Source organism: Sander lucioperca, chromosome 1 (genome assembly GCF_008315115.2).
Source record: "Sander lucioperca isolate FBNREF2018 chromosome 1, SLUC_FBN_1.2, whole genome shotgun sequence".
NCBI classification, from domain to species: Eukaryota; Metazoa; Chordata; class Actinopteri; order Perciformes; family Percidae; genus Sander; species Sander lucioperca.
The window spans coordinates 191,246-214,185 of record NC_050173.1 but is presented as its reverse complement, the minus strand read 5'-3'; positions in this window follow the sequence as shown (position 1 = coordinate 214,185).

The window sequence follows — 22,940 nt, the reverse complement described above, 5'->3', positions numbered from 1 at the left end:
AAAAAAAAAAATCACTTTTCTTTTGATTCTGGGAGCAATGGACCTTTGTATAACCAAGTACAACTAATTGATTGTAGCTCACACTGATGTTGGACATGAAACAGTCTAAGAAATTAGCAATGTGGCCTGTTATTAATTAACTAACCCTGGAAATTGGAATTTTAGAAGAATTTAAACCTAGTTAAACAGTGTTGTCCTTTCTTTCTGAAATATTTTCTACATCACTGTTGCAAACCTGAATTAGCATGTCAATGAATCAATGATGTAACTCCTAAAATGCATCTTCACAGCAGCTGGGAGTGGTTTCACCTGGAATCGTTAATTCCAAAAAGGTGAAAGTTTGGCTCATTATCTGAAGGGTGCAGCTGTGGAACAAGTGGAAATTCAGAGACAGAAAGAGAGTAGCTTTTGATTGATTAAACTACTGCAGACATACTGACATTGGTAGATGAATTCCTTGTTTTAAAACATATATGAAACATGATTTCCATAATCAATGTAGGAATATGTATATCAAGGAATATGAGCATATTCAACACATTCTTATTCCCATCACGTCAAATATATGATGCTTGGTCAGGTGCCTTTGGCGTTTGTTATTGACGCAAAAAGTCTTCTTTAGCGTCATATTTAGACGCGCTTGGTCAGGACTCTTGGCGTCAGTTTTTGACGCTCTGGGTCGGGACGTACGTTTAACTGACATGAGGCACAAGAACGGGTAGGCATATTGTGTTTCCTCCCTTGAAAGGATCTGCACATCCCCATGAGCAGACCTCATAATGTTTCTTAAGGTGGAAATTTCTGCTGTAAATGCAATACAAAAGACTAAAGAAACTGGCCATTATTTTTCAATTGCCACTTACTACTGTTTTTCCTTTAAACAATCATTCATGTCAAGCAACTAGTGTGGTAAAAGTATGGGAACTGCTGTTGAGTTTTGTGATTTGGAGGCGGAAATAAAATGCCTATTTACAACTTCAACAAGTGATTCATAAGGTGGTCACTCTCCTTTTAGCTCTGTTTTGGTCTCTACCATTTCCTGAGAAAATATCTGTCTTTTTTTTTAAGCTAAACAGGTAGTGTGAATCGGGTTTATTAGTGCTTTCTCTCAGAAAACCAGGTTGATGATTTGAGGTTGAGTTTGCGGGCCTGAAATCTAAAACAATGTGCGAAGAGGCTAAAAAGCTACATAGAAGAGTTACTAAGTCATTAATCATGTGATGCATTTTTGTTTAGTATACTTTTATGCATGTTTTACCTCAATTAGACTAGAATATGGTGGACAGCTGTCACAAAATGATTGGACAGAGATTGGGGATGACATGACAAGTAAAACATTTGGTAATGGAATGGTTTGGCATTATGGAAACACACTTATTCGCTAAAGCCTGGAGATGGTTAGCTTAACTTAGCATAACGTTTTGGTGTTTCTGCTGACAACCTCAGTGTGACAACAACACTCACTGAGTCAATCGCAACCAAGAAATGGTTTCAGCCCCTACCTCCCTGTGAATCAACAACTTGGAGCGCTTGTGTCCAAAAATCTGTTCTTGCGTCATATCCTGTGTAACTTCTTGTTTTTGTGCCAAAAAGGTAGTGTGGAGGCTAGACTCGGGGATTCCTCCTGGTGAAAGATCTAGTAGTTTGTGAGCTACTTTCGCCAGTCAGTCAGATAGTAGTCTATATCCACGACGTTCCATTTCCGGGATTGCTCCAATGCCACTGGAAATTCCGCCGGATGTCACTCTTTGGGACCTGATGTCCATTACCTTCCTCTTTCTTTGTGTTGGCGTTCTAAACTCTGGTGGATTTATGAGGACTATGGTTAACTGCTCCTCAGATTTCAAACAGCTAGCTAGTCTGTCCAATCTGAGTTTTCTGTTGCACGACTAAAACAACTTTTGAACGTACACGTTCCACTACTTTGCAGAGGCACAGTTGCTCCGTCCGGCGCTTAGCACCGCCCAAGACGATTTTGATTAGTTTAAACAAATGGCAATAAACCAGAGTATGTTTTTCTCCCATCCCCGAATACTGTGTGGACTAGCCAGACCTTCCTCCGCAGCGCTGTGGAGGAAGGTCTGGCAATGCGAGACTAGTCAGATAGTGTGAAAACAAGACCGCAAGGTGTGTTATGTGAACAGCAACAGCGAACTGGCAACTTTAAAAGTCTTGCAGTTGGAACTAAGCTTATTTTGGTTGAAATTCATATTTCTTCAAGCCCTTAAATATCTCTCCCAGCCAGTGTTTTACATAGCAGTGACTGACAGATTTACTGTGCTTTTTTAGCAAGCAAAGCTGTCAAACTTCACCAGCCTTTCAAAACAAAACCCTGCAGCTCTACGAAGATGACTGTCTGTGGGGACACAGAGAATCGAGTGCACATATTTACAGAGATGCTGGGAAGCCTGAGCAAAATGGTCATTTTTCACATTAAAACACTTTGATAGTACTGAGAGGTGGATATGTAAGTGCAAATTATCCATGACTTATTTCACATTATTTGCATAAGCTTATCTACATTTCATAGCAATTCCCTGTCCACTTGAGAAAACAACAACAACAACAACAACCATTGTGTTTCTAAGCTTACATTAATTAGGGTGGCTCCTAACTCGGCTCTATCATATAGTAATTAGGTTAGTGTAAGCTCCATGCCCATTCCAAGGGTACAACTCATTTAAGCACGAGGAATGGCATGCCCTCTGCTTTTCTGTGCAGACAAAGTGAGTGGGTTTAAAGCTGCCTGGGCATTCTTATTCCCCATGTTGAACACATGCACACGAAAAAGAAAAGCAGGGGATCATGGGATGTTTCTCTGGGTTGGGTTAACGCCTGTATGTCCCTAGTCAAGTGCCATGGAAATCCCGTTGGGACTGAGCACATAGCTCCATTCACTGTGGCCTAATCAAGTGGTATCTAAGCTCCAAACCTCTTATGTCGCTTGACTGGACCGCACTTCTCTAAGGCTGGATTGTAGTTGCTGGCTGGAACTCCAGAGAGAGATGGGAGGGAGGAGAAAGAGGAAGTGGGTCTGCCTTTGTTTGCCTTACTCTTAAACTTTGCCCCCCAACATGTTCATGCATGCGTGCATTGGTAACACGCTGAGGAATTACGCATCTGCTGCTGCTTTTTTCATAACTCGATCAACACAGCAAAGCAAGAGCAGGCTGGAAATAAGTCCAAAAGAATCCCCCATCTTTCTATAAATATGAATGCCTCATCTTTCTGTCCTCTAATTACCTTTGTGCTAGGTACAAAGGTTGTCCCTGCTTCCTGGTAAGCTCTTTTCACGCAGAAAGCCTTGACCCTGAAAAGCACCAATACAGAAGTGCACGGCTCCAGAATAACCTCAAGGACCAAGCCACTTCAGCGAGAACAAACCAGCTCATTTCATGGTTATTTATTGTGTGAAAATCCAGGCCTTTCACTTTTTGAGAGGCAACAGAAAGGCACTGTTTGGAGTTCGGGGCCCCCTGTTCATAAAAGATGATAAAAAGACAAAACTCAGGTCAGCACTTGGATGAATTGAAGGAGGTAATTAGCATTCCTATGGATAGGGGCTATGGATCCCATGTTGTGTCCAGATGTCCGGGCCAGTGCTCGGGCTGTTAGCTCACTGGTCCATGAGACCTGATCCATAGATGGAAGACAATAACCCCAGCCCTAATTAGCTCCACCAGTCAAGTGTCCCTAATTGGATTTCGGGCCTGCTTCTTCTTGGGACACTGTGCATCCAACACAAAGCAGCAACCGTTTGGGTGCACAAAGGGAAACTCTCAGAAACACAGACAATTACTCATAATAACCATTTGGAATTTTCAACACATTACACTTAAATAGTCGAGTATCCTGGCGGGATTTGAAAATACTCAAAGGACAAAACCACAGAGGCTGCTCAAACAATAATAATGTACTTTATTAGTCCCCTTGTGGATTTATTTTCATTATGTTGTTATTTTTCTTGATTTGCACATACACATCTATCAAATGTGGGGAGATGCCCAAAGGATGGATTGCTGCACCAAAGCTCCACAAGTAGTTAGGAGTTCAGTGCATTGCTCAAGGGCCCAGTACATACAGTACTGTGGTACCGGTACGTCCAGGACTTGAACCGGCTACCCTACACTTCCCAAACCAAATCCCTACAGACTGAGCTACTGCTGTCTTTATTTTCGTTTGTCACTGGGAAGCAGATACGTATCACATCATTCTTCGATGACATACTGGAGAGGCTTGTTTGGCATGCATGCCAAGCTTTTTCTTTGTCTTCAGAAAACAACAGGCGTTTCACTGAGCCACAATACATATAAAAGGAAACAGCTTGCACAAAAGCCTTAACAAACCATTGTATTGCATTGCACGCTCTATTCATCATTTGTTTGAACACAGCAAAGTCAACAACAGAACCGTGTATCTATTATATTGACTACAGGAAAAATAGGATAATGCAGTGTGAATGTACAGTAGTTAAGAAGTGTTGCATATAGCTCACCTGGTAGAGTGCGCAGCATGTATCAAGGCTGAGTCCTTACCTTACCCAAGTCCTGTCTCTCTCTAAGCTATCACTATCCAATAAAGCATGCCAAGAAATGCCATGTTGCTTATGTGGACCCTCTGGTGCAGATACACAGTACACACTTTTTTTTCACTTGTGTTAACATTGTGAGATAGGGTGTTTGGTGTTTGTGCTGCATTCATGTGGTGTCAGAATACTCGGAAAAATAAGTTCCACGACTGGGAGCAATTCACAGCGCATTAACATTGTGAGATAGGGCATGCCTGGGTGGAGGTCTACACTCTCCGGGTGCCTTTCTAGTTTTAAAATTAATTTTAAAATTGTAATCCTGCTAATAATAATTTTTACTAAATGTATCCTTAATCTGATTAACAGTATGCAGTTGATTTTTTTCTATCCTAGTTACGTAATGGCATTCTATGTATTTCGTTACTTACCAGTATGTGCGTATGTTCAGTGAAAGTTATTGTAAAAACTACACAAACAAATGGCTGCGCTGGGTTCCGCCTGGTGGAATTAAGGGTTTGTATGGATGAAGATTAATTCTGAAACAATGCTAAAATGCTTGTGAGGACGCAGAGGGTTTTAGTTTTAAAAGGCCAGTTTAAAATGATTATGTGTTAGTGTTGATGTAGCCCAAATCACAAAAAGAGCCTGCAACAGGAGTCTCTTGACTCGTGACGCGCATGCGCGAAAGCTGTCACACGTAGCATGCTGTTGTGCGGATGTAAACAGACTCATGTATCTATAAAAGTAAGTAATCTAATAAAGTAAACTAACCAAGTTAGCACTCTGAGCTAATGCGTGCAAACTACTGTAGTAATGAAATACTGTGTAATAAAATAAAAACATGGTGGGTGGGTCGTTTCCAGAAATCTGCACATATTCAATGGTTGTTCAGAACCGCTGGTTCTCTTCATGTTGACATACAAATTATATATGGAAACCAGCACCAATATTCACTCGCTTTACCTATTTAGCATTTAGAAATAATGCCCAACGTCGTCTATACATCTCTCGCTCTATCCCCCTCAAAACCCTACGACAGCTGTAATCTAAACGCCATACTGTTGATCAACTTTAAAGGAGACATTGCAAAAAAATGAAAACCTGTCCATGCAATGAACTTGTCTAAGCCAAGAAACAACTGTGATGATTTACTTCTCTTAGACCTTCAGGTTCTGGAATTATTGTCAAAAATGTGAAGCTGTGTTTTATAGCAGCACTGTATGACCATTCAACTTTTTATTTTGCCCTTGGACTTACAACATCTGTGTGAGTTAACAGTATTTAGGGAAAGAAGGGAAAAAAGACCAAGAAAAAACACAGCTCACTGTTTCATAGTGAGTATAAAAAGGTACAATATGAGGAGAAAATAAAATGCTAATAAAAATTGTGCTTTTTAACAGCCAGCATATGTTGTCGCCCTCATGACTCAACAAGCAGACGCAATAAAATCGAATATAAAATAGTCGTGAGGATCACAATGATTCAAAATATGAGTAAACTGAATTGAAACGGTCTTATGTGTGTATATCACAAATGTGTCTGTGTCCAATTTACAGTAGTACAACAGTAGTTGTCTGAAAAACACAATTATGACAAAAGTCAAAAGCCCTGTTCAGATCATCGTTTGGCTTCAACATGCATCAAGTAAACAGAATGTGGGCTGTAACCATCTTAAACTACAGAGCCCGTATTTATCAAGCTTTTCAAAGTGCCATTTTAGTCTTAAGTGCTAAAAATTCATGGAATCACTACTTTCAAACTTAAGTATAAAAGCAAGTTATTAAATTTCTTAAAGCTAACAATCACTCTTACTCTCCCAGTGCGCCAATCTTTCAGGAGAGGAAGAATGTTTTTGAAATGTTTGATGACGAGCAGTTAATCAAACGGTATCATTTGGACAGAGCAGGCATAAAATATCAAATCTAGGCTATATATAGGCAAGTCAGCTGTTTCAAATTTGTAATTAGGACTTGGTGGAACACGTGTTTATCTTTAATTTCCAATGTGTACATCATAATGTAGTCTCTTGAAAATTCGTTATTGTCAAATGTGTCTTGAATGTAAACTCCTCACCATTCAATGTGAATTTATCTGAGAATATTCTTAAATAAGGAAATCTATTCAGTGATTGGTCCATGCCTGTCGTCATCCAAAATCCCTTTTGTGACACAGCAAAGTGTTGTGAATCATCTTTAAGACAGACACTTAAGATATAGTCCTACAATTCACTTAATTACAACTGAGATGCTTGATAACTAACTTTTATTTTGCTCTCTGGTGTCACACTAACTGCCTACAGTTCAACACCTCTAAGACGAAGGAGCTGGTCATTGACTTTGGGAGGTCCAGACCAAGACCGCGACCAGTCCTGCTAGAGGGAGCTGAGGTGGAGGCTGTGCAGTCATACAAATACCTCGGGCTGTGGCTGGATAATAAACTGGACTGGACAACACACACCAGCCACCTGTACAGAAAGACACAAAGCAGGTTGTACTTCCTGAGGAGACTGCGATCTTTCAATATCTGCAGCAAACTGCTGTTGATGTTTTACCAGTCTGTGGTTACCAGTGTCCTCTTCTACACTGTGGTGTGCTGGGGGGGGCAGCATATCCAAGAAGGACACCTCCAGACTGGATAAATTGATCAGGCGGGCCGGCTCTGTGGTCGGCATGAAGCTGGACTCACTGGTGACGGTGGCAGAGAGGAGGACACTGGACAAACTGCTGGACATTACTGACAATGCCAGCCACCCCCTGCACACCGTCATCAGCAACCAGAGGAGCCTGTTCAGTGGAAGGCTGCTCCTTCCCAAATGTAGGACCAACAGACTCAAGAACTCCTTTGTCCCTCATGCTATCATACTCTACAACTCCTCACTTGGGGGGAGGAGGAAATAGGGTAAAGAGGACATAACAGGAAGGAAGGGAAGGAGTGGTAGCCACTCACTCACTCACTCATTCACTGTGCAATAATTTTATAATCTACTCACATACATACCTGGACACTTTAACTGCTCTTAACTTCTAATTTATGCTTATATATCTATATATTTATCTGTAGTTTATTGTTGTTTTACTGTTTACTTTTTGTAAAAAAAAATATTTACCTAAAGGTCTATGTATATTGTTATTCTTATACTGTATTTTTTGTTTTCTATACCTCTTTATTTAACACTAGAACGGCCATACACGGTCATATTGACCGCTCGGATTTTCGCGGTATTGTTTTTAATTTTTCGCGCGGTTGAAGATGCATCTTGGTTGCTTAGTAACTACCATAGTCTCTGTCAGAGCAATGTAACTAGCGGTCTCGAGTAACAAGTGTGGGCATCACCGATGGGCCGAAGGCAAAACCAGAGTCGGTAACGTAGGCTACTACGGCGTGGAGGCACTCTGTTCTGAATCAGAATGCAAACACCGGGCGCTCGCTCTGTGAAAGGTGCAGAACACGTAGATGGCCGGTGGCTGTTTACATGTTCATATAACTTTATACATCCTCGAACTGGCTGGAATCATTACACACATCCTCTCCAAGGAGTGCACCAGCAGTAAAATTGTCCGGAGGAAGTTTATGCAGCAACTGGCAGAGGAGCTGAGAGCGGAGTTTATGAAGGAAAAAAGGGCAGCAGCTCACGGTCCGAGCAGCAGCGCACCGCAGCAGACGCCAAAACAGAGGCAGTGCCAGGTTAGGTTATAGCTAAATGTTCAAATAAGATACTTATAATTGTTATTTGGCTGTTATGAGTTAAGTTGAATGAATTTCCACACCGTATTTTTCGGGATATGAATGTATGAAATAATTACGTTTACTATGCCATGATATGAATTATTGAAACACGTATTACTACTCAAATGTATAATTAAACTCGTAAAAATGTACATTTCGGTGTTATTACGTTTTTCTAAAGATATCCTAACATAATACAATATGCAATTAGGTATTTATCATGAGAGATTATAGAGTTTGGAATCTGGCGGTCAAAATGACCGCTCACGGCAGTTCTAGTAGTTATGGAATTCCGGCACTTCTAGTGTTAAAGAGTGTTTTGTTTGTATGCTGCTAAAATCTAATGCTGGATATTTAATTTCCTTGCGGGAGTCATCCCAAAAGGATCAATAAAGAAAAGTCTAAGTCTAAGTCTAAGTTTAAGCACAGCTTTGAGCCAAGAATCTTTTTACTTTAAGTATTGATAAATATGGGCCCAGTTCTGCCACCGAGGTTGGATTATCAGCTGAGCAAAGTGGGCAACTGCCCCAGACCCAAACATCCTATGGTACACTGCTTGTCAATCAAGCACATGATTTGAATAAAAACAAATATTTACAGGGATTTACAACATGATATCACCTCAGCAGTCATTCAGACTGAACTCAGCTCTGTGTTGGTGGGGGGCGTGTTGCTTCAGGTACCGGTGGACACAATCAAGAAGGTCCAGTTTAAGTAACAAATCTGGGGAATTTTAAGGCTTCTCAGACATCGAAATACTGCACAGCAGTTTGTAATACCATGAGACAGAATTGTACAACTCTGGGAAATGATCACAGCACAGGTGTCTGCACAGATCATAGCGAAAAGCTAAACACTAAACAATCTTATGGGGCTGGTTTTGGGCTGAAATATAGACAGTTGGACTGGGGTCCGTGGGGTGTTCGGCACCTTGGAAAAGACGCCTGCGTTCAAAGAAAAACTCACTGTCAAGCCACCACCTCATGCAAAGGCCGATGAAGTGGTGGGGCACTGGAAACCAACCACAAACAGCAATCCCTAATACCAATCACTAACAACAATAATGGCTAAAGCTACCAGCACATACACATTTCCTAGCCTTTTATGTACACACAATTTCACTGTATTAGCTGTACCCCAAATGTCTCCATTCTATGAAGAGTTTATAATGTATTCTGATATTCTGGATTAAGGATGTTTGAAACAAACCAGGTAACAAGGCATACCGTCATGTACTGTAAAGGGATCTATGAACACGGTATGGACTGCATATTATAACAAGCGATGATTCATAAAGCGCTGCATTTGCTGTGTGTTTGAGTGTCTCTGTATTTCTGTATATCTGTATCAGTGTATCTGTGTCCCAACCGGCAGCGGCAGATGGCCGCCCACCAAGGGTCAGGGTCTGTCCGAGGTTTCTGCCTGTTAGAAGGAAGTTTTTCCTCACCACTTTCACACCAAATGCTTGCTCATGGGGGAATTGTTGGGTCTCTAGAACTGTGTGGTCTAGAACTACTCTATCTGTAAAGTGTCCCGAGATAACTCCTGCTGTGATTTGACACTATAAAATAAAATTTAATTGAAATTGAATTGAATCTTGAACTAAAAGTCCTGACGCAAGCACATAATACAAACACAAGTGGTGTTCATCTGGGCAGAGGGTCTGCTGGGTCACCACAGCCTGAGGCGGGCCCCCTCTAACACCCAAGAGAAGCCTTGGAAGAGCGAAGAAGAGGAGAGCTGTCATGATGAGGCTGATAAGCTGCAGCAAGTGCAAAGGGACTGAGAGATCAGCGGGGCATGAAAGATTTGGGAGCCACCAAATCTTACAGATGCCTTTTAAAACTTGTGGATGACATCCTGCACAGCTGGGATGAAAGAGGCGGAAGTGGTAACAGGCACACTCAGGGGTTCGTTACTCATCCACTGTGAGCCAGAAATGATGACAAGTCACAAGTAAAAAGCCTGTGATCCTCCAGGCATCGCCTAACATGGGACTGGTAATGCTTTCACATCACAGAGTCGTTTGATTCATTGTTAATGTAAAATAGATTGGCAAATGGAGCTGAAAGATGATGGAGTCCTCATTCTCAAATGTTTCGATGTATCTTGGAGTATACAGGGAGAGCAGAGCAATACTATTTTCATCAACCTGCCAGTACATGTACGAACAAATCTTCATCAACATCAAGTGAACTGACTATACTAAATCACCATTGTCACTGACCGACCAGTAGATATTAGCTGTGGAGCTCTCATTGGTGACTGAGAGTACTGTTGTCAGCTCAACTTTGATTCACAGTTATACTTCCTCTTTAAAAGCAATGTGTGTCATAATATGATAACTGCTGTAAATAATAGGGTGCTGAGCTATTAACCTTAAGTACAGTGCTTGTAAAGGCAGAGTTTTGTGCTGAACTGAACATAACAACGTGAACTACCAACAAGGTGAGCTGAGGACTGTCAGAATCAGCGCTTATCGCGTCCGTATGAACAGTGATGCTTTCACTACTGACATACGCACTGAAGTTCATTTTAAAAGATTATGTGACCGCTTCCCTTAGAAAAAAAAAGTGAACTACATAGTCAGTGACTAAGAATTTATAAACTGAACAGAACAAATTGATTCAAATCAGCAAACTAGTTTGTGTTTTCCACCTCTAGTATCCCCAAGCGTCAACTTCCGGGTCTGTAAAGTGAAGCCAATGCAGAAGTGCCTTAAAGCTGCATTCAACACAGCATGATGTTCATTTAGTAAATGATGGTCCCATTTATTTTAAAATAGACCATTAAACTGGGGATACTTTAGGACCTGTCAATCAGGACAGAGGCTTAGCAATGCTAACCATGCTAACACTGTGGACATTAAAATAGACCTCAACTTGTTTTTGGGTGTTTTCTGTGTTTTCATTTTAAACTTTGTGTTTTCACTTCATCAAAGTTATTTGGAACATTTTGGTTGCCTAAAATGTCTTGTTTAGCATACAGTAGCAGCTTGCCACCCGAAGCTAGCAAGCTACCGCTACCGTTAGCCGGTAACTTAAGGGAAAGTCTGCCAATTTTCTGTTCTGCCGTACATGCAGATGAACGGCACCAGTACCCCCAGGTTTCCTGTTTACTGCGGGCAAAACAGTTTTTTCCCATTCAGGAGGGCTTTATCCGGGGTTAATAGTGCTTTCCATTTGTACTCGGAAGTCAGATTTTTCAATGTAAAAGTCAAAAGCACGCCCTCTGACCTTGGTTCTTGGACAACCTCGCAGTACCCCGAGTTCAAAATCCAACATGGCTGCCCCGTGCATCAACAGTTGTGAAAGCTGTAGTAACATAGTTATTAGCACTTCTGTCTTATTTGTGTCTCACTAAATCAGTGATACATACAGTCCTGTCCAACTTCTATCTGTGGACATTTTGTTAAGCTGTTTGTATGCACAAAATGGGGTAATGTATTGTTATCAACTGGTATTGCAAACCATGGCTAACCTGGCTAAAGCTATCCCTGCAATGAAAAATCCGACTTGTAAATGGAACGCATTAAACTCGGGTGTGACGCCATTCTCAGCTCCCGCTTCCAAGGTAAATGGAACACACCTTTATTGTTGGGGAAACAGTTTACAGTCCAGGCAGAAACAACATTGTCCATACAGAAATTTGGACTCAAAACTGTGTTGTGTGCCTCCGGAGACCATGTCCTGATTGTCCTGGTGGTTACTGTTACGGCCACAGCAAACAAACACAATTTAAATGTGACCGTCAACATATTGATAACACCAAACCCGAGGATAGTGAAAGTAAATCAAAGTTTATTCACAAATTAACTACTGTTAATTAACCAAAACTATGGGAGTCTGGAGGTCTGGCCAAAATGAACAAAAGAAGGGAAGAAGCCTGGGCCAACCCATCAAGGGCCGTCGGACCCAGAACTTCCCCCCCTAAACTAAAAAGTAGACTAACTAATAAAAACAAAGCCGCGAAAACTAGACTACCAGACCTCCATCCTCAAAGCAATGAAATAAAAGAAAGATAACAGAAAACAACAGAAAACAATGATGATCTCTGCTGCTTCAGTCTCTCTCCAATTTCTATCTCCCAGCCACTTACATCCAGGGGCGGGGCCACCCTCAATCACAGATCAGGAACACCTGAGATGAACAGAGAGGAGGAAAGAGCAGGGCGGGGAGCACATAACAGTTACAGGTTGCCGGTCTCAAGTGCTATTTTCGCAGTTGTGTAGTGTGGCTAAGGCTGAAATATGATCAAGTAGGAGTGTGAGACGTGGGTGTTGCATTTGAAAGTGTGTCCCGCATGAGCATGGCCTTCGGACTGCAAAGCACTGTGGAATTCTATGTGTAGTGGCAAAATTAAACTTAGTACCAAATCCACTTCAGAATGTCAGCAGTAGGCAGTTTTGGTCTCGACTCGTTCCAACATTTATTTCCACTCCTTTCGTTAATTGGTTTGCACTCACGGAACCAGAGAATGCACGTCACACCCGCTTGTCGCGTTTTGTGAATTTATTAGCACACTTTTCTGTACAGCCAAGTCTTCTATTTTCATATTTTCATCCAAACATTTCCCGAAGCTTCTCTCAAACAGGAATCCACATTGAAAATGTTGAACTTTCAAACTTTTTGTTACGTTAACATTACATTATGTTACGCTCCACAACTACCACTGACCCAGTAAACAACTGTTTCCTTCTATCTGACCAGAACAAAGACCTGTACACTAGTTAAAAAAAAAGAAACAGCGTAGATTTGTCAATAAAGGCCTAACAAAATCCAATACCTTTTGTTGAATAAAATGTACATTATGTAAGGGTTAATGCCCGACGAGGTGTATATGGTATATATCCATTTACCAAAGTAAAGTGACAGTACTCTGATGCAATGGAAATCAAATTTGTCAGATTGACAGCACTCTAGCCCAATGGATTGGGGAGGCTAACAAATTCACAGATCACAAAAATGGGTTTAGACAAGCAGAGCCACATATTATAAATACTATGGGTTTGTTATGACCAGCAGGGCTCTCAGAATTCACACTTGATCCACCAGAGATGACACCTGATATCTGTGGTGCAGCTTGTGCTTATTCCGTCGTGTTAATAAACTGGTGCCCTCGGGAGTTATCCAAGAAGGCCGTGCACGCTGACTGTCAGTGCAGGGACCGCTGTTTAAACAAGCTCACAGGATGTGATGTCACCCACCGCAGGACGAGGTGGAAATGATTGCCGACCCCTGCCTGCCTGCCTGTATAAATGAATCTGATTATGCTTGGTGAAAACTCAGCCTGAGTTAATTACATACAGTTCTTTTTTTAGGCTGGTGTTGTTTTCTCTACATTCTTTTTTTTTTTTTTTTTTTTTATCAATCATTACATCCCCCCCTTGCTGTGTCAACACAACAATTTAATTACACCCAGCTGATCCTTGTTTTTGGTGTATAATAATTTATTTTCTTTTGAAAGTTCGGAAACCGGGCGAGAAAAGTACAACAGTGCGGCTTATTCACAGGGTGCAAATCAAATACTAATTTGCTGTGTGAATTCAGCCTCAGTGGGATGTGTTTTGCCTCTAAAAACCCAACTAATGCACAGACTTCTGATGGTGACAGCAGGAGAGGCAGCAGCAGCAAACCCACGTAACAGCTCTCGTTTACGAGCTGTTATATCTTACCGTTTGGCTGAAACTGTGACAATTTAAAGACTTCTTTTAACAGGGAGCCTGAGCAGTAAATATGGTTGATGCTGGGGTACAAGTCAGAGGTTTCTCGCTTTAATAAGATTTGTTCCTGCGGATTTGTGGCTCTTACAATTCCTCCTCACAGGTTTGTCTCTCGTCCGTTTGATCACCTAACACGAGATTACGTTACGGCTCGGGATTAGCTTCGGAGGGAGCGGCCTGGCATCCTAGGTGTGTCTTTCTACACCCTAAGAGGCTTATGGGAGAAATATGTGCTGGGTAATAGCCTTATATTTTTCAGCCTTTTTTTTTTTTTTTTTAAGAGAGAATCTGATTTCTCTTCCGCCTCCCTCCCTTAAAAGTTTGTCACATAGACGCTGATTTGTCATAGACACTGTAAATCCAGTTTTACTGTGTAATACGTCTGAACATGGCGATAAAGCTTTGGCTTTAAGTCTGCCTACACCACAGGAGAGGGGCTTTGCAACAACGCAGGGCTGTCAAATAGGTAGTTGGAGTATTCTCATGCAAGCAGAGCAGAGTAAGAAGCTACAGTTCGGAGATCTCTTGCGGAGAAAATGTTCACACTCGGGAGGGCATGCAACTGCGGAGGGCTTTGTGCATCTAAATACACAGAAGGTGATTTTGCTTGTGCTTAAAGAAAGATACACAACATGACCAAAAGCATATGGATACTCACTTGAACAAAGTATGTGGCCACCTGAACATTACACCCATGTGTGATTGTTGTTGTTGTTGTTGGCGGGTTGGAAACCATAAGGTTTGTAGCACGCACAGCGAGGGAAGTGATGACTCGGCTTTAAATAACTTTCTGCGCAGGACTGTTACATGCATTTTCCTAGCAACCACATCTTCATCAGCAAACATACAACACAATCTAAACTAGTCTAGACTAAAACAACTTTCGAACGTGCACACGTTCCATCAAAACAAGTTCCTTCCCGAGGGAATTTTGCAGCGTCACCGTGGCTCCGCCCAAGACGATTGTGATTGGTTTAAAGAAATGCCAATAAACCAGAGCAGGTTTTGCAGACAGTTTTGCCTGTAAAACTCCGCTACCACTCTGCAAAAGGCAGACTAGTTGTATACAGTCTATGGTGAAAACTCAGCGTAAAGCACACAGAGAACATTTATGTTGTTTTTTCAATGTGTGCATTGACCTGTGACAACTGCCCAATTGTCATTTCCAACTAATCACATAATTGCTCCCCCCCCCCAGCTGTTAGTGACCCAGGTCGTGCGCAATTCAGATTGAAATCGACTCTAGTGATCAAACCCACCTGGCGACCTGGGTCACGAAGCCGAGTAGATGGAGGAGGGTTACCCCATTCAAACACACAGTTGACCTGGTTATAACCCTGACTGAGCCATCGGTGGGTATATAACAGATTTGTTGTCGAGATGTACATGGTTATTTTTAACAATACAGGAGAATAATTTATCATAATTACAGCATAAATTGATGCAAAAAAGGCACAAATTGTTGTGTAAAAATGCACGAGAATGAGAAAAGAGGACCTCCAAACCCCCTGGTTATGTGTCGGCCATCCCCACATTTCAACGGAGGGTGGGGGGACCCACGGAGGGTGGGGGACCCTCCGTTGAAACGTTGAAAATCTACGCCTTTGCTCTCCCTCATCTACTCTCTTTTTTCTTTTTCTTTTCGATCTCCACCCTTCCTTTTTCTTGTCATTCAACTTTCTTTCTTTTTATGGCTACCCATTTTTCATTTAGCCCCCTCCCTCCCCACACACTCACACACCCTGCGCCTCCCCCCTCGCTTCTTTCGCGCCATCCCTCTTCTCTCCAGCCTCCCTCCATCTCTGCAGCCGGCCAGTGAGCCTGCCTCGTCAGCAGAATCAACAATGGAGGGGCCATTTTGCAAGTGAGTCCCATGCATTGCTAATCAGCCTCTCATTCAGCGCGGATGGGATTAGGCAGCAGGTACACCCCGCATTGTGGCAGCGTAAATCAAGGTCCCCCATCTAAAAAGACGCAAATTACCGGCGAAGCAGCCTGTTTGGTGAACCCAGACAGCGTGGTTATACTATAGTACTAACGTCTCCTGTACTCCCAGGCACATTTGCTCAGGAAAAGCACTGAAAGAGCACACAGGCACACACCGGGGTTCTGCACTTTGCAGTCGATGTTTCGTCAATAGAAGCTCATAACGGTGGACATTTATGAGCCTGTGAAATATATGATGGCCTCTCTCTCCGCACTCAAAGGCATGTTGGGGGAAGCAGTTATAAATAGGCCACATACACAGGGGTTGTGTCACAGCAGGTTTATAAGCAGCCCGGGATGCCAGTGGGCTTTTGTTCCTGTTGCTTTCCTTCGTGTACGCTCGCCATCGTGACATTTATTCTACACGGCGAAAACAATGGACTGAATACCCCCGCCGCCCTCGCCGTGCACCGCCACCACCTTCAGGTCACGCTTCTATCCTCAGTCTAACTCAAATGTCAGCGACGCACGCTCTTTCTGTCTGCCTTTGCTGACTGCGATCTCTTTCCCACCATGACACTGAGGCAATGAACCGGATTCCTCTCATCTCTGATGTTAGGCCAACATTTACTTAATGTCTGATGAACCCAGGTATGATCTTATGTAAGAATGGACATCCTTTGTCAGTTTAAAGGTCCCATATTGTAAAAAGTGAGATACCATGTTATAGGTGACTATCTGAAAGTCAATTATTAGCCGCCGAGAGGCTGAGTAGGGGAATAACTAACTTGCCAGACGCTTGCTGATAATGATCACGGATCCAACTGCGTTTTGTAGATTTATCTGCATGAAAACAAAAAAGGTTATGCATCTAATACACTCCATAATTGTTTCACTGGCATACAAAATAGTGTCTAAAAGCCATGATAAAATGGCATTAAACAATGTTGGAAAAGCGTGACAACAGCGGTCAGCAAAAATTAGACTTTCCCCTTCACCTCCTCTCTCATTCACAAAACCAAACAGGTGAACAGATATTACTATTGCTTCCTCCGCCCCCACCAGGTGTCCTAAATACCGTATGTGACCAAAAGAAACATGTTCAAAATAATAGAACTATACCTGGCTCTTACACATGTTTGTTATATATATATACACAAGGCTCTTATTGGAAAACTGCCATCTTACCTTCCGGAACTTATCTGTTACTTAGAGGGAAATTATCAGACTCACTCTGCTGACTGGCTTTTACTTCATGTTCCACGAGCTCGCTCTGAACTTGGAAAAATTGCTAGTAGTTCTAGTGCACCTGACCCCTAAAACTAATTACAGCACTTCCTTAAAATCAACTCAATTGGGCCTCTTTGGCAATTTAGAAATCTGATTTTAAACCTGGAAACTTGTACTTGTAACTGCCTTACGTCTTTGTATTTTCTTTTGCATCCCTGTTATGCAAATTTATTTATCAAATAATTTTCTTATGATTGTACTTTCTGTGTTGTTGCTCTGTTTTTGTCTTTGTAATCTGACTCGATGACATTGAAAATGATGGTGGCCTTCAATGGTCTCTCAAGGATAAAGGTTGAATGAATATATATATATAAGCAGGTGCTTAATAAATACTGTGAAAGCATAAAAATGCTCAATCCACAGAGAAATGCCCACAGCCCATCCATCCGTCCATCAGGACCAAAACCTCACGGCACAAAAACAAGTTTCTTCCCCTCTGCAGTTTCTCCTCCCACCACCAAAACCCCTAGTCACTCCACTTTGCACTAACCTTTAACCTGGACTATACATCTGCCCTTTGGACATACTATATATTTTTTTACATTCTGCACTCAACCTGTTCTGCCTCTATTTTCCATGCTATACAGAAATGTCCTGCATGTATTTCCCCTCTCTCTCTCCCCTTTCATATCTATGCTGTCCTGATGATTAAAGGCAGAAATGCCCAAAAAACAATCTTTTTGTAAGTTAAAATGTAAGCACCAAATTGCAAGTTAAGTGTTACTTACTGTGGAAATAAACACTTTTCTGATTCATATTCTGAAAGTGCTGCTAGAGTGCTGTTACAGTCATTACCCGGTGCGGAGACGCTGGAGCATTTAACCACACCTGTACAGTTTTGCATGCATGTTTTTTGCATTTAAATTTTTTGAGCAAATCAATGAGTCATTGTAGAGGCAATAGAAATCCTCCAGTGTCAGAACAGGATGTACCCTCTGGATGCAACTTGCATAAAAAGAGCAATGCATTATATCAGCATACCATCTGAACTCCAGCACATATATTACAGACTACTGGAATCAGATATTTTCTATTGTTTTCTGCAGTTCTTCATAAGTAACATGCTTGCAAAGAACTGTCCTCTTATCGGAGAATTACATGCCTTGACGTGATGGCTGTGAAATCGATGTATCCCCCCTCATCCTTAACGATGTTTAATATTAGAACAAAAACTAATCATAGCTACATGTCTAATGTTTATAAATGATGGCATATACAGTATGACCCAAATCACAGTGTTTAAACAAGGTACGATCTGATTTCAGAAACTCACATGTACACAGAGGAACATGGTGCGAGTCATGTGTGTCTCTGGAGGAGAAAGAGCGAGATGTGACTCAGAGAACATGAGAGCGAGAAGTTCAGAGGTAGAATCATAAAAAGAAGCACTAAAAAAAGATCAAATGTTGTAGTTACAGGGTGCGATTTGCCCAGGGGGGATGAGTGGGATTTCTCCCTTCCGGTCTATATACCCCCCCTTCAAAGTGATCAATGCTACTTCAACAGTAGACCATATATTATACAGTATACCTAAAATAGTGTTTTAAAATAAGTAAAGTGCTGTAACGTGAACAGTGCCATAGAGCGATAAAATCTGAGCAGCAGCCGCTGGTTGTATTTAGCTGCTACAGAGCTCCGGGACGCCGGCTACCAGCGGCAGCTGTTTAGCCGGCAATAGGTGACTGTGAGCCGGCTACAGGCACCGCCAGATGACGGTCCTTTCAGGGGCCGTGGAAGTGGAGTTTAGCCAGAAATAGTCAGCGTCATGCGACGACGACAGTTAAGTTTAGGAAAAAAAAACGTGGTTTCGATTAAAACACTCCCGACGAACGAACAAGCGTTTCCTGGGTAAAAGTATTTTTTTTCGCCACAAAGTGAACTCCTCTCTCCAGCTTGAAAGCACTGTGTTTTATGTTGACACCACGTTGTGCTATTTAATTTTGAGATTATTTTCCATTTGACGAAGTACATAAATAAGTGTTTTGGCATGGCTGGCCAAGTGGCTCTATATCCATGGTATTAAAAGGGGGATTTAAAACTTCCCCCTCTCTGCTTTTTTCATGAATATATATGAGTAAATGCTGAAAAACATCTATAACAACAATCAGTCTTTCAATCAATAGATTTTTTAGTCACATAAAATCGTACGAGGTACAGTTCCAGTGAAATGTAATCCCATCAGCTCCTGATTCTATGCAAATTGCATGTCTAATACCTTTACTGAGTGCCATTAGCCTAAAAAATTCAAAGAGCAGCAACAACAGAATACTGCATCTGAAATACTGTAAAGCTGAGAGACCAACTCCATTATGCAATCATTAACAGTCATTCAATTAAGCTTTAGTGCATAACTTTTTGATATTAATGAACGTCTGTTAAGCCATTGCCAAATGAGTTTCTACAAAGCTAATTAAGACTATCAGCTCCACACAACTCTCTCTGTATTTCTATGGCTATGTTCAGAAGATTGTGTCGTCCGGTGACTTTCGCACGCAGAAACTCGAGTGAAGATAATTACCTCTTCTGAAGAGTCCATCATGTTTTTTTAATCCTCCATGTCCTCCTTGGCTACTAGCAACTGTGTGAAGGAGGAGGGGGGGTGCTGCGCAGTCATGGAAGGCCCATATCATGTGGATGCACCAACAGAATTGTTGTCATTACTTAGAGTTCCTCATGGGGGAGACATAAACTACCCACTATAACTTTAAGTCTTCTTTTAAAAAAAATGCTTAAAATTCATTGGTTCCAGCTTCTGAAATGTTTTTCTTAGTCGATTTAGGATAGTAAAGTGAGTATCTTGTAGCCTAGAAATCTAGATGCAACCTAGCGGCAGCAAATGTAATTTACAGCCAGGGTCAGTCTAGCTACTCTCCGTTGGCTTGCGAGCTGGAAAAAACAAATTCTGGTCAGGCCAATCACATCGTATAGAGAGTCAGTGGGCGGGCTTAACATAATGACGGCAGAGTTGCCACGGTTCCGCGTGAATTCTCTGCTACTTGAAAACAAAGAAGATGGCTGCTGCTGCTGGCAAACAGCGGTCTTTCGAATCGGCTTTGGCCGCGACTCTTACGTCTCTCTTTCTCTAACGTTACGTTAACGTTAGCTGTACAGCTAGATAGACGATTAATCTAATGCTAATTTAGCCAGCTAGCACACCCCGCTCTGCCTGCCTCACTCCCCCGGCACAAAGAGACTTCATTCGGGATGATAGCTGACAACACAGCCGGGACATGTAGCAATAGCTAGTTACCGTTAGCCCCAGCCGGTGCCAGGTGCTTACGACGCTAATGGCAGTTTAATGAAGCGTCGGAAAACAGAATAGCGGACCCAAGCATCCTAGTCACAACATCGGCCATCCATAATGTTAGCTACCGGTGTTTGTACCGAAATTCTCCTCCCTGCCGAATTTTTCCCCCCTTCGTGTTTAGCTGTCTTTACAGTTAGCTAGCTAAACTAAACCGACAAAAGGTGGGTTAAGCACCAAAACGAATAGTTAAGATTACAGAATAGTGAAGGGGGAGATCGGGCAGCTGGGAGAAGTTCTCCTGCCACTGATAACGGCACTCGAACATCATCGCAGGCCTGGAGATTCCCCCTGCAATCCCCACCCACGCCCGTCTCTCAGCCTTGTTGAGTAGCTAGCTAGTGTTACAACAAACCCCGTCGCCCGGTAAAATCCAAAAGGTGACATTGGCATGTGAAATATACTGTGATAGTGTGGTTTTAGCTAAAACCTGCTAACGTTAGCCACTAATGTTAGCTTGTTGGCTCACTAGCTAACTGGTCAGCTAGCTACCAATACAGATTGAATCAAGAAAAACGTAATTATGTTGGGGAAACTGCAGCTATTTTATTAGCATGACATGAATAAACGTTACTAAACGTAACGTGAATAAACTTGAATGGGTAAACTCGTCCGTGAACAGATGCATTCTAATCAACGGTAGTGTTTAGCAAAAAAAACTCCCATAATTCAACGCAACTTCCCAACCTCATCAAACGTCTGTGTTTACAATCCATTGTTTTAGCTGAGAGACCCCTAGCAGCAGAAAATTACATATTGTACGTTTAAGCAAAGAAATTATGTAAAAATTGCGATTAGACAATTATGTAATAATTGTTACAGGCCTAAGTAGCACAATTGTCAGTAGAGAGAAGGACAAAGAAGGACAAGGATGTGTGTGTTTGAGAGGGAGAGATAGGAAGAGAAGGTGGACTATTGCAATGTTTCTGTCAGTTATTAATAATAACTTGGCACTTTTTAACCTGCCTGTGAGCCGACTCACGCACTACCTCTGTGTGTCCTCCCGCCGTGCCAGCTGTCCTTTACACAGAGACGTTGGTTCAGCGCTGTTATAGCTCTGCGTCTTTCTTCTCTGCCTGCTTAAAGGTGCAACAACTCTGCCCTCCCCATTCCGTCTTTGTAGCTTTCACACAGACAGCGAGGCAGATTAACCGTGCTGCAGAGCGACTTAGTGCGGGACAGAAAGTCGAGCACAGAAACAAAATAAACATCCGGTTAATTTTCAAAATAAAATACACCGTACTCACGGCGGATCATATTTCCCTGCACTACACCTTGAAAACACAGCACAGAGTTGTTTCCCCTCTACTCCTCTGGATGGAAACAAACTGTTGTTGGTTTTGTGGTTCTATTGTACGTGAATTCGGCACGTGAATCTTGTGGGTCCTCGTGACTACAGCTGTCAGTTATGGCCGCAGCCGTGCCGCAACAAATCCGGACCTAGTGGGTATTGACGGACGGCGGAGCACGCAGCGGAGCCAGTCCGCAAACGTTCTGCATTCAGTGGAAATCCGGAGTTACTAGCCTGTAGTTAAGGTAGACATCCACAGATACAGTTAAGCTTCAAGGATTCACTGTGCTACATGTAAGATTAACATTAAAGCATGATGTATAAATATATGTGAATATGTCAATAATTATTATTTTAATAGCTTAGTATCGTAGGGCACCATAAAAAGGTATGTGTAAAGGCTTTAGGCCGCCCTACACGTTATTGTAGGCCCAGTTTAATATGCAACTCAATTTTATATAATATATGTAGTAGGGGGTCCCTGCTCCGTCTCTCTTTCAGGTTAGGGGTCCTTGGCCTACACAGACAGGGGTATTTCTATTATTGTGATTTCCTAGATATTAAATCAAACACACACACACACACACACACACACACACACACACAAACATACACATATACACAATGTTTACTTAAGTCACTTTTGGGGAAACTACATACACTTACATTAATTTCCTGGAGACTGACCCTAACCTTAACCACTGACCAAAAATCAGGCCCCAATTTGGACAAGCTGTCCCGAATTAACCGGGCTTTAGTCTGAAATGTGTCCCAGAAGGTAGCATAAGTCAGGAACACACACACGCACACACACACACACACACACACACACACACACACACACACACACACACACACACACACACACACACACACACACACACACACACACACACACACACAAACACACAGCAGAAAGAAGCTGAATCGATGTATGGAGACCTTTCATTTTTAGACTAATCCTGTTTTTAGAAAATCTTTGTCACACTGTGAAAGACCGGTGGTTTGCTAGCACCATTCAAGAGGTGCAACACCCTGTCTGTCTGGGCAGTCTTCAACAGTAGTGGAAAGTATGAACTATATTTGCTTTAGTCAGGAACACTCTCGTCATAGATTTAACCATTTATTGCAACAAATGGAAATACAGTTATGC